Below are 20,142 nucleotides of genomic sequence, written 5' to 3'. Positions count from 1 at the left end.
GGTGTAATCTCGACCTGACTCAGCATTGTCGTGGTCATTGTCGTGGTCATTGTCGTCGGGTAAAAGAAAAGTTCGGCGTTCTGCTACGACTTTGACAGTCGCCGGCAGTCACCAAAAAAATTGCCTAAGTGGGACAGGCCCTTTAGTTCTCGACAACCCACCCCACCACCCATCCCCTCCCCACACTTGCCGGCCCCCCTTAGGCCGGATGGTGTTAAAAGCACTGGAGAAGTGAAAAACATGACTCTCGCAGTGCTTCCCGGCTGGTCCAGGTGAGCACAGGCATGATGGAGCAGGTGGATGATGGCATCCTCAACCCCCACCTTTGTTTGGTAAGTGAACTGCAGGGGATGCAGGTAGGGTTTAACCAGGGGTCGCAGGTGAGTGAGACCAGCCTCTCCAGGGGCTTCACGATGTATGAAGTCAGCGACACGTCCTCTTTGGTGCAGGAACCAGGCAGGATGTCTCCACATCACAGGAACCCTCTCCATGCTCAGGCTCAGGTTGGAGATATGCTGGAGCACTCCACACAACTGGCTGGCACACGCCTTGTGTACCCTAGGGCTGACACCATCAGCACCCGTGGCTTTGCATGGGGTGAGTCTGCTCAGCTCCTTCCTCACCTGCTCAGCCTTGATGGTCAGGCGTGACAACGAAAGGGCTGAGGAAGTGGACCAGGGGGATTGAGGGGGGGGGGAGGCTGTTGGGGAGCAGGGGGAGGGTGGGCAGAAGCCCCACCATCAATTCTGTTATAAAACAGGTTTCGCTGATTGGCCCAGTCATTGGCCCGACATTAATGCTGTTCACTGTACACTCTGCCCTGACATCCAACCTCCCAAAGTGCAACATCTCACACTTGCTCCAATTTCCGCCCTTGGCTTGCTGCCATTGCTCCATCCATTTCTGTAGCTGAGATCCAGTTCCGTCAACTACTTCCACTATCTGATTTTCAATTTGCAGCGTCTTGGAATCCCTAACTTGTTATTTACACATTCGCCGGAACAACGATGAAGATCGAGCTGTACTTCAGTAAGCACTTGGGACAGGCAATGGCCACCCAGTTGGCTACATAAATCTCCGCTCCACTTGTAAAAGAACGGATAGTTTTAGACAATAGACAATAGGTGCAGGAGGAGGCCATTCGGCCCTTCGAGCCAGCACCGCCATTCAATGTGATCATGGCTGATCATTCTCAATCAGTACCCCGTTCCTGCCTTCTCCCCATACCCCCTGACTTCGCTATCCTTAAGAGCTCTATTTAGCTCTCTCTTGAATGCATTCAGAGAATTGGCCTCCACTGCCTTCTGAGGCAGAGAATTCCACAGATTCACAACTCTCTGACTGAAAAAGTTTTTCCTCATCTCAGTTCTAAATGGCCTACCCCTTATTCTTAAACTGTGGCCCCTTGTTCTGGACTCCCCCAACATTGGGAACATGTTTCCTGCCTCTAACGTGTCCAACCCCTTAATAATCTTATACGTTTCGATAAGATCTCCTCTCATTTTTCTAAATTCCAGTGTATACAAGCCTAGTCGCTCCAGTCTTTCAACATATGATAGTCCCGCCATTCCGGGAATTAACCTAGTAATTCAGAAGGCAGACACAAAAAGCTGGAGTTACTCAGCGGGTCAGGCAGCATCTCTGGAGAAAAGGATTAGGTGACGTTTCGGGTCGAGACCCTTCTTCAGACTGGGAGTCAGTGGGAAGTGAAAGGATTGCTCAGGCTGTTTATTGTCTACTGGTTCAACATGACAGGGGTAAAGCTGCCCACAGATTAATGATGCAATCTCATGAGGCACTCACCTGCAAATATTACCTAATGTGACACTTACAATTCTACATAATAAGTCGTTGCATACCAGATAAATATCTTTGCAAATGATTTTCATTGTAAAGTTCCCAAGATAATTCAAAAGAGCATTACATGAAAATTTGCATTACTTCCAGCTATGGTCTACATGTCAAATTATTTATTGGATAACTGCAATTTCTATATTTTAGAATGCCCTTATGTTCTTGTAATGTCCCATTTCTGAGTTCAGGTTGATATGAATCTGAGCGTTATTTTCCTGTTGTCCAATTTGGAGAATGCATTTTAAAGTGCTTTTCTGGATTATTAAAGCCAATGGTGTTTCAAGGTGAAGGGGAAAAGATTTAATTGGAATCCGAGGGGTAATTTTTCCACACAAAGGGTGGTGGGTGTATGGAACAAGCTGCCAGAGGAGGTCGTTGAGGCAGGGACTATCCCAACATTTAAGAAACAGTTCTTCAGGTACATGGATAGGACAGGTTTGGAGGGATATGGACCAAACACAGGCAGGTGGGATTGGTGTCGCTGGGACATGTTGGCCGGTGTGGGCAAGTTGGGCCAAAGGGCCTGTTTCCACACTGTATCACTCTATGACTCTGTGATGTTGATATTAGTGGATTGTAAAAAGAGGAAAGGGGAGGGGTCCCTGATCTGGAGAGAGGCCTCTTCTAGACGTCTGACCACCTTGGCCTTCTGCTGAAACAAAGCTCATGTTCTGTGTGCATAGGATGGTCCTTACACATTCTCACGTATACAGAGGACTCTCCTCCACCTTCACTGCCCTGAGAGAGAATGCATATTATGCAGCAGGTGTGTTAGGCCAGAGATGTTGAGTTGGGGATAACATGGTAGGATCATCCAGGACTACCAGGGGCGGCACGGTGGCGCAGTGGTAGAGTTGCTGCCTTACAGCAAATGCAGCGCCGGAGACCCGGGTTCGATCCCGACTACAGGTGCTGACTGTTAGGAATTTGTACGTTCTCCCCGTGACCTGCGTGGGTTTTCTCCAAGATCTTCGGTTTCCTCCCACACTCCCAAGACGTACAGGTTTGTAGGTTAATTGGCTTGGCAAATGCAAAGATTGTTCCAAGTGGGTTTAGGATGGTGTTGATGTGCGGGGATCGCTGGTCGGCGAGGACCCGGTGGGCCGAAGGGCCTGTTTCCGGTGTGTATCTCTAAACTAAATATAGAGCACACAACAGTACAGCAATTTCTTGCGGTCTTGGATGGAGCTGTTCCCAAAGGATGTGTGGGAGATGACAGCGGGGATTGGGAGGAGTTACAGGCACAGACAAGGAGAATGTTGGGGAGAGAGGCAGGTGATTGAGGAGGATGCCTGCAAATGAGTTGGGATCATTTTGCTCATTCTCGGGAGTTGGGGAGGTGCCAAGCACTTATTATCAGCAAAGAACTAATGATACCCTTGCTTAGTTTAGTTTAGAGATACAGTGCGGAAACAGGCCCTTTCGGCCCACCGGGTCCTCGTGAGGTGCTGCATTTTGGTAGGACAAATCAAAATAGGACGTACAGGGTAAATGGTAGGGAATTGAGGAATGCAGTGGAACAGAGGGATCTGGGAATAACTGTGCATTGTTCCCTGAAGGTGGAATCTCATGTGGATAGGGTGGTGAAGAAGGCGTTTGGTATGCTTGCCTTTATAAATCAGAGCATCGAGTATAGAAGTTGGGATGTAATGTTGAAATTGTACAGGGCATTGGTGAGGCCGAATCTGGAGTATGGTGTGCAGTTCTGGTCGCCAAATTATAGGAAGGATGTCGACAAAATGGAGAGGGTACAGAGGAGATTTACTAGAATGTTGCCTGGGTTTCAGCACTTAGGCTACAGAGAGAGGTTGAACAGGTTGGGTCTTTATTCTTTGGAGCGTAGAAGGTTGAGGGGGGACTTGATAGAGGTTTTTAAAATTTTGAGAGGGACGGACAGAGTTGACGTGGGTAGGCTTTTCCCTTTGAGAGTGGGGAAGATTCCAACAAGGGGACATAGCTTCAGAATTGAGGGACAAAGGTTTAGGGGTAACATGAGGGGGAACTTCTTTACTCAGAGGGTTGTGGCTGTATGGAATGGGCATCCGGAGGAAGTGGTGGAGGCTGGCTCGATTTTATTATTTAAGAGTAAATTGGATAGGTATATGGATAGGAGGGGATTGGAGGGTTATGGTCTGAGTGCAGGTAGATGAGACTAGGTCAGGGAGAATGGTCGGCGTGGACTGGTAGGGCTGGACAGGCCTGTTTCCATGCTGTAGTTGTTATATGTTATATGTTATATGTTATTAATCTACAAAACTGTAGGTTGACTTTGGAGTGTGTGAGGAAACCGAAGATCTCGGAGAAAACCCACGCAGGTCACGGGGAGAACGTACAAACCCCGTACAGACAGCGCCCGTAGTCGGGATGGAACCCGGGTCTCCGGCGCTGCATTCGCTGTAAGGCAGCAACTCTACCGCTGCACCACTGTTCTTCTTTGCTGGAAGAAGCTGGATCCTCCTGCCATCCCTAGTTAAATGTAGTTAAACTCGGGTTGACCCAGACTGGTGCAGCTCTGGAGCTATGAAACCCTGGAGTCCCGATGTCGGTGGTCGGAGTCCCCAGGATGTGAAGGGGGGCTGCCGAGGACAAAGGGGGCCTGGAGTTGGGGGGCTGATGTGGTGATGTGGTGATGTGCTGATGTGGTGATGTGCTGATGTGGTGATGTGGTGATGTGGTGATATGGTGATATGGTGATGTGGTGATGTGGTGATATGGTGATATGGTGATATGGTGATGTGGTGATGTGGTGATGTGGTGATGTGGTGATATGGTGATATGGTGATGTGGTGATGTGGTGATGTGGTGATATGGTGATATGGTGATATGGTGATATGGTGATATGGTGATATGGTGATGTGGTGATATGGTGATGTGGTGATGTGGTGATATGGTGATATGGTGATATGGTGATATGGTGATATGGTGATATGGTGATGTGGTGATGTGGTGATATGGTGATATGGTGATATGGTGATATGGTGATATGGTGATGTGGTGATGTGGTGATATGGTGATGTGGTGATGTGGTGATATGGTGATATGGTGATGTGGTGATGTGGTGATATGGTGCCAAAAATTGCTCACAATATTCCAAAACTGGCCCTGGAGGAGCGACAAATGCAGTTTTGGCCAGAGTGGAGACATTATATTTGTGATAAATATTTATGAAACGTAATTTCCATTTTGAAAGAGGCCATGCTGAAGATACACATGTTATAGGCAATTGTCTGGCACTGATGTGTAATTCTCGATCGGAAGCACGCACAAGGCACACTGGTCTGTCATGGAGTCAGAGAGTGATACAGTGTGGAAACAGGCCCTTCAGCCCAACTTGCCCACACCGGCCAACATGTCCCAGCTACACTAGTCCCACCTGCCTGCAATTGGCCCATATCTCTTTAAACCTGTCTTATCCATGTACCTGCATAACTGTTTCTTAAAAGCTGGGATAGTCCCTGCCTCAACTACCTCCTCTGGTTCTTGTTCCACACACCAACCACCCTTTGTGTGAAAACGTTACCCCTCAGATACCTATTAACCTACAAACATGTCCATCTTTGAAATAGAAACATAGAAACATAGAAAATAGTTGCAGGAGGAGGCCATTCGGCCCTTCGAGCCAGCACCGCCATTCATTGTGATCATGGCTGATCATCCACAATCAGTAACCCTTGCCTGCCTTCTCCCCATATCCCTTGATTCCACTAGCCCCTCGAGCTCTATCTAACTCTCTCTTAAATTCATCTAGTGATTTGGCCTCCACTGCCCTCTGTGAATTCCACAAATTCACCACTCTCTGGGTGAAAAATTTCCTTCTCACCTCAGTTTTAAATGACCTCCCCTTTATTCGAAGACTGTGACCCCTGGTTCTGGACTCCCCCAACATTGGGAACATTTTTCCTGCATCTAGCTTGTCCAGTCCTTTTATAATTTTATATGTCTCTATAAGATCCCCTCTCATCCTGCTAAACTCCAGCGAATACAAGCCCAGTCTTTTCAATCTTTCCTCATATGACAGTGCCGCCATCCCAGGGATCAATCTCGTGAACCTACGCTAAACTGCCTCAATTACAAGGATGTCCTTGCTCAAATTAAGAGACCAAAACTGTACACAATACTCCAGATGTGGTCTTATCAGGGCCCTATACAACTGCAGAAGTACCTCTTTACTCCTATACTGAAATCTTCTCGTTATGAAGGCCAACATGCCATTAGCTTTCTTCACTGCCTGCTGTACCTGCACGCCAACTTTCGGTGACTGGTGTACAAGGACACCTAGGTCTTGCTGCACTTCCCCCTTACCTAACCTGACACCATTGAGATAGAAAATATAGGATGTAACGGAAGATCTCGGCAAAAAACCCATGCAGGTCAGGGGGAGAATGTACAAACTCCATACAGACTGCGCCCATAGTCAGGATCAAACCCGGGTCTTTGGCACTGCAAGTCAGTAGCTCTACCACTGTGCCACCATGCCGCCCACATCCAAAGATGGTTAATTGGTTGGTATAAATATATAAATGTAAAATTGTCCCTGGTGTGTGTAGAGTTAATGTGCGGGATTGTGTGACCACCACCAACATCACCATCACCATCACCATCACCATCACCATCACCATCACCATCACCATCACCATCACCATCACCATCACCATCACCATCACCATCACCATCACCATCACCATCACCATCACCATCACCATCACCATCACCTTCACCATCATCACCATCATCACCACCCACACCACCATCACCACCATCACCATCACCATCACCATCACCATCACCATCACCATCACCATCACCATCACCATCACCATCACCATCACCATCACCATCACCATCACCATCACCATCACCATCACCATCACCATCACCATCACCAGCACCATCACCATCACCATCACCATCACCATCGCCATCATCACCATCATCACCACCATCATCACCATCACCATCATCAGCATCACCATCATCAGCATCACCATCACTATCATGATGATTATCATCACCACCCCACCACCCCTCTGTCTGCACGCACAGAGCACCACCACAAGTTGTCCAATCTCTCCCAATTTCACAGCCCGAGACTATGCCAATATTATCCTTGAAGATCATACTGTACTTTGAATTTATGAAAGGTGCAATTTCCCAGTTTTTCACCTTTGCTGAAATCCTCGTCCATGAATTCCAGAGCCGGCTGGATGAGTGGTGGAAGGATGTGTTGCATTACGTAGACCAAACCTAGACTGGGCGATCATTTCTCTGAACATGCTGAACATCCTGGCTCAACCTGATCTCCCGGTTGCTAAACACTTTCATTCCCCTTCCCATTCCCACACTGACCTTTCTGTCCTGGGCCTCCTTCATTGTCAGAGTGAGGCTAAATGCAAATCGGAGGAACAGCATCTCATATTTCGCTTGGGCAGCTTACAGCCCAGTGGTGTGAATATTGATTTCTCTATCCAAGTGACCCCTGCATTCCCCCTCTCTCCATCCCTCCCCCACCCAAGTTGTACCAGCTTCAAAGTCGTCTTGTTGAGTCTCATTGTCCGTAACTCGTTTTCACCTCACACACAGCTAACAATGGCCTGTCTCCTTTATCACCGTTACTCTTTTTGCATATCTTTCATTCATTTATATAGTCAGAGACAGTAAGACTGGTCGGAGAACTGGGAAGGGGGAGGGGATGGAGAGAGAGGGGAAGCAAGGGTTAACTGGGAAGTGGGAGGGGATGGAGAGAGAGGGGAAGCAAGGGTTAACTGGGAAGTGGGAGGGGATGGAGAGAGAGGGAAAGCAAGGGTGGATAATAATGTAGATAATAATGGGTTCTTTCTCATCATATTCCAGGAAAGGTCAGTGGTGTGTGTGAGGACTGTCTGCTGATCTCTCCAGTCAACGATGGACGTTGGGAAGTGGTACCTAATCAGCAGTGCTTGCATGTGTTCACCATGTTGAATGGTTGGATGCCTGTTAGTCGAGGAGAGGGGTGACATGAGTGTGGTTATTGATCACCTACTGAATGTAATCAGTCACTGGAAATCTACTGCTAACAAGGCTAATCCAGTACCAGGATGAAGTCCAAAAACACACGCAGGTCACGGGGAGAAGGTACAAACTCCATACAGACAGCACCCGTAGTCAGGATCGAACCCGTGTCTCCGGCGTTGTGAGGCAGAAACTCGACCGCTGGGCCACCGTCCTGATTACGGGTGCTGTCTGTACAGAGTTTGTACCTTCTCTACGTGACCTGTGTGGGGTTTTTTTCGAGATCTTCGGTTTCCTCCCACGCTCCAAAGATGTAAGTTAATTGGCTTGGTATAAATGTAAACATTGTCCCCAGTGTGTGTGGGGGAATGTTAGTGTACGGGGATTACTGGTCGGTGCGGACTCGGTGGGCCAAAGAGCTTTTTTCAGTGCTGTATCTCTAAACTAAACTAAAAGTAAGCACTTGATTAGAAGCTGAAAATAATAATTTTTCACTGTAATACTCATTTGTAAGGATAACACGTAGAACACTTTGGGACAGTATAATGGTCAGATGTATTTGAAGAAGGTAACGAGATTTGGGTGTCCTAGTGCATCAGTCACTTAAAAGAAGCATGCAGGTACAGCAGGCAGTGAAGAACGCCAATGGAATGTTGGCCTTCATAACAAGAGGAGTTGAGTATAGGAGCAAAGAGGTCCTTCTGCAGTTGTATAGGGCCCTAGTGAGAGCACACCTGGAGTACTGTGTGCAGTTTTGGTCTCCAAACTTGAGGAAGGACATTCTTGCTATTGAGGGCGTGCAGCGTAGGTTCACGAAGTCAATTCCCGGAATGGCGGGACTGTCGTACGTTGAAAGACTGGAGCGACCAGGCTTGTATACTCTGGAATTCAGAAGGATGAGAGGGGATCTTATTGAAACATATAAGATCATTAAGGGATTGGACACGCTAGAGGCAGGAAACATGTTCCCGATGTTGGGGGAGTCCCGAACCAGGGGCCACAGTTTAAGAATAAGGGGTAGGCCATTTAGAACGGAGATGAGATAGACCTTTTTCACTCAGAGAGTTGTGAGGCTGTGGAATTCTCTGCCTCAGAGGGCAGTGGAGGCCAATTCTCTGGATGTTCTCTACTCTGGAGAGTTAGATAGAGCTCTTAATGATAGCGGAGTCAGGGGATATGGGGAGAAGGTAGGAACGGGGTACTGATTGTGCATGATCAGCCATGATCATGGTAAATGGCGGTGCTGGCTTGAAGGGCCGAATGGCCACCTCCTGCACCTATTGTCTATTGTCTATTGTAAAAACATGAAAATGTGGTATTGCTCAGACCTTTGCTATTAAAAGTATGAAGAGGGTATACAGAATTAATCCTGTCTTCATAGGTAAAGCTTGTTTTTCTTCTTCTTTGGAATGAGTGGTAGGCACAAGGTTGGTAATGAACAGATTTTTTATCTGAGGCTACAATTCCTAAACTTGATGGACAAGCACAGATTTAATTGACCACAAATGAACGAGGATGCCTCTCGCTAAAAGCAAACTCCTTCAAGGGAAAGAGAGTGCAGGAGTCCAGGTGAAATAGGTTAATACTGGTTTGATTGATTCTTTGAAGACAGCTCAATAAATATATTAACAACAAAATTTAAGATGAGAAGAATAGATAGAACCAGACACATTCCATGAATTAATTCTGTTCCATGGAATACAATGATTTATACCAGATCAACAGAATGGAAAGTCTTCCCACTGCACACATGCCTTCAGTCCCATTGCCCTCTCATTTTAGATTTAGATTTAGAGATACAGCGTAGAAACAGGCCCTTCGGCCCACCGAGTCCACGCCGCCCAGCGATCCCCGCACATTAATACTATCCTACACACACTAGGGACAATTTTTACATTTTACCCAGCCAATTAACCTACATACCTGTACGTCTTTGGAGTGTGGGAGGAAACCGAAGATCTCGGAGAAAACCCACGCAGGTCATGGGGAGAACGTACAAACTCCGTACAGACGGCGCCCGTAGTCAGGATCGAACCTGAGTCTCCGGCACTGCATTCGCTGTAAGGCAGCAACTCTACCACTGCGCCACCGTGACCGCCCTCATATCTGCCAACTACCTTCCCATTCCTTTCCTCATTCAAATGTGCTAAACTTCCCCAAAAGTGTATTGGTTATTCATTTCATCTGACAGAAAGTTCCAAAGTTTACTTTTAGTTTAGTTTAGTTTAGAGATACAGCGAGGAAACAGGCCCTTCGGCCCACCGGGTCCGCACCGACCAGCGATCCCCGCACATTGACACTATCCTACACACACTAGGGGCAATTTACATTTGTACCAAGCCAATTAACCTACAAACATGCCACCTTGGGAGTGTGGGAGGAAACCGAAGATCTCGGGGAAAACCCATGCAGGTCATGGGGAGAACGTACAAACTAGGGATCGAACCCAGGTCTCCGGCACTGTAAACGCAGTCAGGCAGCAACTCTACCGCTGCGCCACCGTGCAGCACCACTCTTTAACAAAAACAGAAAACACTGGAGATTCTCAGCAGGTTAGGCAGCATGAGTGGAGAGAGAAATCCAGTTCATATTTCAGATCAATGACTTACATCAGAACTAAGAGGCGTCAGAGATGAAGCAAGGGTTAAGATGCACGAAAGGGGGAAAGGGAAAAGGAATATCATTGTCATAGGGTGAGGCAGGAGGGTATAAAAGCCATTTGTAAAAAGGACTATGCAGTCTGGAGGACGTATACAAAAAAGAGCAGAAAGGAATATGATTGTTGGAAAAATGAGATACAAAATCAGGGATGACAGAACTTCTTAAAGTGTTGAATTCAATGCTAAATTCAGAAGGTTAGTCCAAAGGTAATGTGCTGTTCCTCTGTTGTGTTCGAACAGTGGGAGTGGGATGGGGAACTACAGTAAGAGGTAACTAAAAGCTCAGGGTCATCATTATGGACTGACCAGACTTCCATGCTGTGTTTGTTGTCCTCAGTGCCACCCTAGGGGCAATTTACCCTAGGGGCAATCAGTACCAATTGTTGTCAAATCAACTTATTTTCCCAGCTGGTTGAGCAGTTATTCCTTTTAAATCAGTTTGGAGCATAGAAAGACTAAAAAGCTTATAAGAAAGGAGAAGATTGATTTGAAGAGAAAACTTGTGTGTGATATCAAAACAAACAGTTAGAGTTTCCATGGATAAATGAAGGTACAGTTCTTGATAAATCGGCTTTTGGGGTTTTATTAAGGCAGACCTCATTCTTGTTATTTTTGCTATCTTTGATTCTGCAGGAACTGTGGATTGCATCCCAAAGATTGACTTCATGTCTAGTTCAGTGGGAGGCATGGGAGGCACTGTGGCATAGCAGTAGAGCTACTGCCTTACAGCGCCAGAGACCCAGGTTCGATCCTGACTACGGGTGCTGTCTGTACGGAGTTTGTACGTTCTCCCCTTGACCTGCGTGGGTTTTCTCCTAGATCTTCGGTTTCCTCCCACACTCCAAAGTCGTACAGGTTTGTAGGTTAATTGGCTTGGCAAATGTAAAAATTGTCCCTAGTGTGTGTAGGATAGTGTTAATGTGCGGGGATCGCTGGGCGGCACGGACCCGGTGGGCCGAAAGGGCCTGTTTCCGCGCTGTGTCTCTAAACTAAACTAAACTAAACTAGATACAGTGAAATTCTTTATTTTCAATACAATCCAGTAAAATCATACGATACTCAAGCACAATCACAAACAAAACCATAAGGATGTGAGGGATTAAAGGATGATTTGGGGGATGCTAGTCTGGCAGCGAGGATCAAAAACATGGCCGTCCCAGGATAACCTGAAGACAAACACAAAAGGTTGGAGTAACTCAGTGGGTCAGGGAGCATCTGTGGAGAAAAGGAACAGGTGACGTTTCGGGACCAGACCCTCCCTCAGACTGAGAGTCAGGGGAAAGGGCAACAAGAGATATAGATGGTGATCGGGAGAGATGTAGAACCAATGAATGAAAGGAATGCAAAAGAGCAGGAGGAATCACAGAGGGGGAGCAGCGAGGGAGGATGTTGCCGAACTCTCGTCGGAGAGAGGTGGAGAGCTTCTTCAAAGCAGGCATACCTTGAGGAAATGTCACAGTGGAGCAGACTAATTGTGTGGGAAGGAACTGCAGATGCTGGTTTAAAGTGAAGATAATTTATGATTTAAACCAGTATCTGCAGTTCTTTCCTATATACCAGTGTGACATATTTTTTTTAATTTTAGAGATACAGCACGGAAACAGACCCTTTGGCCCACCGTGTCCGCACCGACCAGCGATCCCCGCACATTACACACATCAGGAACAATTTACAGAAAAAACAAGCCAATGAACCTACAAACCTGCACGTCTTTGGAGTGTGGGATGAAACCGAAGATCTCGAAGAAAACCCACACAGGTCACAGGGAGAACGTACAAACTCCGTACAGACAGCACCCGTAGTCGGGGTCGTACCCGGGTCTCCAGCGCTGCATTCGCTGTAAGGCGGCAACTCTACCGCTGCAGCAGTCTGCCGCCCATGTGATGTTTAAAAATAATAGGAGCTAATTTCCCAGCCAAAACTCTTTAAGGTGCCGATCACTTGCTGGGTTGACCTCTGCATGAGACCACCTGGCTGAATTCAGAGGGTAACTCCTAAGGTACACGATTTAATTTTTAGGACATAGAAGAATGAAATAAAATGAATGAAACAATTAGTTTCGAGATACAGAGCGGAAACAGGCCCTGGTGATTCCAGACAGACCAGTGATCCCCGCACACGACCACCATCCGACACACTGGGAACAATTTTTACATACCAAGCCAATGAATCTACAAACCTCTATCTCCTGTTGCCCTTTCCCCTGACTCTCAGTATGATGAAGGGTCTCGTCCTGAAACGTCACCTATTCCTTTTCTCCAGAGATGCTGCCTGTTACTCCAGCTCTTTGTGCCTGACTTCAGTTTAAACCAGCTTCTCCAGTTCCTTCCTACATAACCTACTATACAAACCAGTGTGTCTTTGGAGAGGGGAGAATGTACAAACTCCGTACAGACAGCACCCATAGCCATGTTCGAACCTGGGTCTCCGGCGCTGTGAGGCAGCAACTCTACTGCCGCACAAAATTGTTGGGCTGAATGTAAAATCTCTGTGGCAAAAAAGTAAGAATAGTGTAAAAAATACAACAACACCACGGGAAGCAATCTCAGTTTGCTCTCCGAATGACTGATTGCTGACTCTTATGAGTCTCGGATCATCTGTGTCACGGCTAAACAGGTAGCTTGCTTAATGGCTGCTGTTGAAAGACCACAGAATCACCGGTCATTGAGGTTGGAAGGTCATAAGGTCATAAGTGCGAGGAGCAATAGACAATAGACAATAGGTGCAAGAATAGGCCATTCGGCCCTTCGAGCCAGCACCGCCATTCAACGTGATCATGGCTGATCATTCTCAATCAGTACCCCGTTCCTGCCTTCTCCCCATACCCCCTGACTCCGCTATCCTTAAGAGCTCTATCCAGCTCTCTCTTGAATGCATTCAGAGAATTGGCCTCCACTGCCTTCTGAGGCAGAGAATTCTAATGAAAAATTCTCTGACTGAAAAAGTTTTTCCTCATCTCAGTTCTAAATGGCCTACCCCTTATTCATAAACTGTGGCCCCTGGTTCTGGACTCCCCCAACATTGGGAACATGTTTCCTGCCTCTAACATGTCCAGCCCCTTAATAATCTTATAGGTTTCGAGCAGAACCGGGCCATTCGGCCCATCAAGTCTACTGCACCATTCAATCACGGCTGCTCTTCAGGTATCTCTCCCTCCTAACTCTGTCCTCTTGCCTTCTCCCCATAATCCAGAACCAGGGGCCACAGTCTAAGAATAAAGGGGAGGCCATTTAAAACTGAGGTGAGAAGAAACGTTTTCACCCAGAGAGTTGTGAATTTGTGGAATTCTCTGCCACAGAAGGCAGTGGACGACAATTCACTGGATGAATTTAAAAGAGAGTTAGATAGAGCTCTAGCGGCTAGTGGAATCAAGGGATATGGGGAGCAGGCAGGCACGGGTTACTGATTGTGGATGATCAGCCATGAATGGCGGTGTTGGCTCGAAGGGCCAAATGGCCTCCTCCTGCACCTATTTTCTATGTTTCTATGTTTCTATAACCCCTGACACCTGTATTAATCAAGAACCTATCTATCTCTCACCTAAATATATCTATTGACATGGCCTCCACAGCCTTCTGTGACAAAGAATTCCACAGATTGACCACCCTGTGACGATACAAATTCCTCCTCATCTCCTTCCTAAAGGAACGCCCTTTAATTCTGAGCCTATGAAATTTAGTCCTAGATTCCCCCACCAGTGGAAACATCCTCTCCACATCCACTCTATCCAGAAGCAGGAGATAGGGAGATCAATTTAGTTTAGGTTAGTTTTAAGTTTTACATTTATACCAAGCCAATTAACCTACAAACCTGTACGTCTTTGGAGTGTGGGAGGAAATCGAAGATCTCGGAGAAAACCCACGCAGGTCACGGGGAGAACGTACAAACTCCGAAAAGACAGCACCCGTAGTTGGGATCAAACCTGGGTCTCTGGCGCTGAAAGCGTTGTAAGGCAGCAACTCTACCGCTGCGCCACCGTGACCGCCCACAATTATTTGGTAAGGGCAAAAAGAGGCTTCATTTTAATAGCCTTTGCATTCTGATAATGCCTGTTCAGCTCAAATAGTTATATAAATTATGTATGTTTAGGATAGGTTTATTCTTAATATCTTAACTCTAATATTTTTATGAATACTTAAAATATACTTAAAATGAAAAATGCACAGACTTTAATGGGGTGGAAATTGCCGAGGTATGGCCTGTTAATATTCCAGTAAGTGACCAAATTACCTTTTTTCCTTCTGAAAATATTCCAGTGAATTGCTAAAACCATCACGAGTGATCAAGGAGAACAGCTTCTCTTGCAGGAAGGAGTGGAATCTCACTTTAAGGTGTAGGAAAATAACTCCAGATGCTGGTGCAAATCAAAGGTATCACAAAATGCTGGAGTAACTCAGCGGGTCACGCAGCATCTCAGGAGAGAAGGAATGGGTGACGTTTCAGGTCGAGACCCTTCTTCAGACTGATGTCAGGGGAGGGGGCGGGACAAAGATAGGATGTAGTAGGAGACAGGAAGATAGTGGGAGAACTAGGAAGGGGGAGGGGAAAGAGAGGGACAGAGGAACTATCTGAAGTTGGTGAAGTCAATGTTCATACCGCTGGGGTGTAAACTGCCCAAGCCAAATATGAGGTGCTGTTCCTCCAATTTGCGGTGGGCCTCACTCTGACAATGGAGGAGGCCCATGACAGAAAGGTCAGACTGGGAGTGGGAGGGGGAGCTGAAGTGCTCAGCCTCCGGGAGACCAGGTAGGTTAAGGCGGACTGAGTGAGGGTGTTGTTTACTTTCACTTTAAGGTTTGTGTTTTCAGAGTTCACAAGTTCTCTGGACTTGCTCAGAAGATATTGATCACCATGAACACTTCTGAGAACTGTAGAATTGCCTGAGTCATTGACAATTTTTCTCAATGGAAATTACCTTGTTCCCAATGCTGGAATCTGGCTCTGAAAGGCCTCATGTTCAGCTACATTCAACACTTATCAATGTTCACTGGTTTTCCATAAGTTCATGTTCATAAGTGATAAGAGCAGAATTAGGCCATCAAATCTACTCTGCCATTCAATCATGGCTGATCTATCTCTCCCTCCTAACCCCATTCTCCTGCCTTCTCCCCATAACCTCTGACACATGTACTAATCAAGAATCTATCTATAGAAATATCCATTGACTTGGCCTCCACAGCCTTCTGTGGCAATGAATTCCACAGATTCACCACCCTCTGACAAAAGCAATTCCATGTTAGATAGAGCTCTAGAGGCTAGCGGAATCAAGGGATATGGGGAGAATGCAGGCATGGGTTACTGATTGTGGATGATCAGCCATGATCACAATGAATGGTGGTGCTGGCTCGAAGGGCCAAATTGCCTCATCCTGCACCTATTTTCTATGTTTCCATGTCCTGGCATATTTGGTGCAGCTTGAAAGTAGCAACACAAGTAGATGTAGTGGTAAAGAGAGCATACAGTATGTTTGTCTTCATTTGTCGGGGCATTGAGTATAAGAGTCAGGACATCATGTTGCAGCTTTGTGAGATTTTGGCGAGGCTGCTTCGGCGTATCTGGTGCTGTTCAGATCACGCCATTCAAGGAAGGATTTGAAGGCTGCAGAAGAGGTTTACCAAAATGCTGCCTGGATTGCAGCCCATTATCTACAATGAAGGGTTGGACAATCTTGGATGATTTTCTCCAGATTATGAGAGAATAAGGGGAGACTGATAGAAGCACATAAAATTAAGAGAGGCATAGATAAGGGAGACAGTCATAACCTTGTTCCTGGATGGAAATCAAGAGTCAAGAGTGTTTTATTGTCATACGTCCCAGATAGAACAATAATATTCTTACATGCAGCAGCACAACAGAATATGTGAACAAAGTGCGCTGTAAACAATATAATAAACGAGAGAGTGTGTGTGTGTACATACATATACTCACAAATACACATATATATAGATCATATATACAGTATGTAAGGGGTTTCTGCGCCGAGCTTTCGCCCGACCTAAGGTCCCCGTGCCTTGCTCTGATCCCTTGACCAGGCCACGCACACTGGTTCCCCGTGAGTGGTTCGACCCACTCACCCCCTACGGTTCTAGACGCTGGACTTAGATGCAGGAGCTCTTATAGTGCAGAAAAATTCCACCAGACCAGATTTTAAAACCAGGGTTTAAATGAAAAGGCTTTTATTTAGCGCTTGGGACTATTGTCCATGAATACTTATACATTTCTATACGACATATCTATAAAACACATATTGAATCACATGAATACCTTTGACTTATGAATCATAAAACGCACAGTTCTACAAGACATATACACGAATACCTTTTTCTCTGAATTCTTAAACACACAGTTCTACAAGACATATACACGACTGTAAGATGGGGAACGTACGACACATCGCAACATTGACCAACACATATTTCTTTACACACCCAACATTTATTCAAACCACCCTCCCCTCTACACTAAACTATGTCCAGGATATGCAAGATTTGGGGTACATGCTCACCATGGGGCTATCACTGGGGTTACTGGCTGTTCGTGCTGCAGTATTTCTTCTCGAGTTGCGTGCCTGTTCCTCTCTCTTGCATCCGTTTTCTTGCCTGCTTGCGTTCCTTGCAGGTTTTCTTCTAGCTTCAGCTTCTTCTTCCAGTATTTCTTCTTGAGTTTAAAACCCAAAAGTCGTGGCCAGTTATACTATTCTGACCCGTCCTATCTCCCGCCAGATCTTGGAATCTCTTTGTTTAAAAAAGATATGTATGAGTTTTCTCTCTGATCTGCGCTTATGTCCGGGGATACCGGGGATGGCCAGATGGTGTTAATTGGTATTTCGTTGCAAGGTGATGGGTTTAACTGGTTTCCCATCACCTACCAGGTAGTTTTCTATGGGCTATTGTGCCCCCTTAACGAGATTAACTGTGTAGGTCGGCTTGGGGCATTGTGAGTATGCTGATGTCAGCGCCCCAGTGTCTGGACTTCGACCTGGTTTCGCAAGCTTCTGCATGGCCAATACCCATCCATTGTTCTGGCCGTGGCTTTGCAGAAACCTAGAGACTGGGCTGTAAGGTTTTTGCTTTTGTGGCTGGTCCCTTGGAAAAAACCGACCGCAGCCTTTCTCCGCTATCAGCCCCAGTCTCTCGTTTAAAATGTCCAAACTGCACCTCTTTGGTTTTTTGTTGCTTTCAGAATGAGGGAAAACTTCTCAAATCTTACAAGTATACATAGCATATATACAGTATTCATAGCATATATACAGTATACATATCATATATACAGTATACATATCATATATACAGTATATATATATCATATATACAATATATATATATCATATATACTGTATATATATCATGTACACACACACACACACACACACACACACAAATATTTACACACAAAAAACAAGCAAAAGTGCAATAATAACAATAATAGTTTACTATAGTTCAGAGCTTATTTGAAGTCGTAGTGTTTAATAACCTGATGGCTGTAGGGAAGAAGCTGTTCCTGAACCTGGACGTTACAGATTTCAGGCTCCTGTACCTTCTACCTGATGGCAGGGGTGAAATGAGAGCGTGGCCAGGGTGGTGTGGGTCTCTGATGATGCCGGCTGCCTTTTTGAGGCAGCGTCTCCGGTAAATCCCTTCAATGGTGGGTGGATGTCAGAGCCGGTGATGGACTGAGCAGTGTTTACAACTTTTTGCAGTCGTCTGCGCTCCTGGGCGTTCAAGTTCCTGAAACCGGGCCATGATGAAAAGATGTCAAAGACTACAGGTGAGAGGGGTGAAATTTAAAGGAGATGTGTGGGTCAAGGTTTTTCGTAGAGTAATGAGTGCCTGGACTACTGACCTCCGGGAACTCCGATTGCCGAAACTCCAAGTGCTGAAACTCCAAGTGCTGAAACTCCAACCACCGAAACTCCGACTCCCGAAACTCCGACCCCCGATACCCTGACCACCGAAACTCCAACCACCGAAACTCCAACCATCGTTACTCCAACTACCAAAATGCCAACCACCGAAACTCCGACCGCCGATACTCCAACCACCGAAACTCCAACCACCGAAACTCCAACCACCGAAACTCCAACCATCGTTACTCCAACTACCAAAATGCCAACCAACGAAACTCCGACCGCCGATACTCCAACCACCGATACTCCAACTACCGAAACTCCAACCACCGATATTCCAACTACCGATACTCCAACTACCGAAACTCCAACCACCGAAACTCCAACCACCGAAACTCCAACCACCGAAACTCCAACCATCGTTACTCCAACTATCAAAATGCCAACCACCGATACTCCAACTATCGAAACTCCAACTACTGAAACTCCAACCACCGAAACTCCGACCACCGATACTCCAACTACCGAAACTCCAACCACCGAAACTCCAACCTCCAAGACTGCGACCGGATCGCAGGGGCCCCGACCGCCAGGACTCTGACCTTGCTCCGCGCTGCCTTCTCGTTGGCCGTGGCGGCCTGCGGGATCCCTCAGCCCCGCACGGCATCATTTGCCTAACGTCATATCATCATATCATCATATATATACAGCCGGAAACAGGCCTTTTCGGCCCTCCAAGTCCGTGCCGCCCAGCGATCCCCGTACATTAACACTATCCTACACCCACTAGGGACAATTTTTACATTTACCCAGCCAATTAACCTACATACGTCCTTGTGGCCCTTGTGGCTAAAGGGATCAGGGGGTATGGAGAGAAGGCAAGTACGGGATACTGAGTTGGATGATCAGCCATGATCATATTGAATGGCGGTGCAGGCTCGAAGGGCCGAAAGGCCTACTCCTGCACCTATTTTCTATGTTTCTATGTCCTTTAGTTGGTGTTGCAGACGCCTCCATTCAATTAAAACACATCATTCCAGTGACACGGCTGACAAGGAAATTGTGTGAATCCATTTGCGTAAAAACATCTCACTGCATAAGGTGGCATGGTGGCATAGCGGTAGAGCTGCTGCCTTAGAGCGCCGCAGACCCAGGTTCGATCCCAACTATGGGGGCTGTCTGTACTGAGTTACACATACAAACATAGAAAATAGGTGCAGGAGGAGGCCATTTGGCCCTTCGAGCCAGCACCGCCATTCATTGTGATCATGGCTGATCATCCACAATCAGTAACCTGTGCCTGCCTTCTCCCCATATCCCTTGATTCCGCTAGCCCCTAGAGCTCTATCTAACTCTCTCTTAAATTCATCCAGTGATTTGGCCTCCCCTGCCCTCTGTGGCAGAGAATTCCACGAATTCACAACTCTCCGGGTGAAAAGGCTTTATCTCACCTGAGTTTTAAATGGCCTCCCCTTTATTCTTAGACGGAGTTTGTACGTTCTCCCCGTGACCTGCGTGGGTTTTCTCCGTGATCTTCGTTTTCCTCCCACACTCCAAAGACGTAGGGGTTTGTAGGCTAATTGGCTTGGTATAATTGTAAATTGTCCCTCATGTGTGTAGGATATTGTTAATATGCGGGGATCGCTGGTCGGTGCGGACTCGGTGGGCCGAAGGGCCTGTTTTCACGCTGTATCTCTAAACTAAACCAAAAAAAAACTTTACCTCAAATATTTGTTGTACTACCTTAAAGTCCACTTACACATATTTTTTAAAGAAACCTACTGTCTGAAACAA

This window comes from Rhinoraja longicauda, chromosome 22 (assembly GCF_053455715.1).
Source record: "Rhinoraja longicauda isolate Sanriku21f chromosome 22, sRhiLon1.1, whole genome shotgun sequence".
Classification (NCBI taxonomy): Eukaryota; Metazoa; Chordata; class Chondrichthyes; order Rajiformes; family Arhynchobatidae; genus Rhinoraja; species Rhinoraja longicauda.
This window is presented reverse-complemented; position numbering follows the sequence as displayed.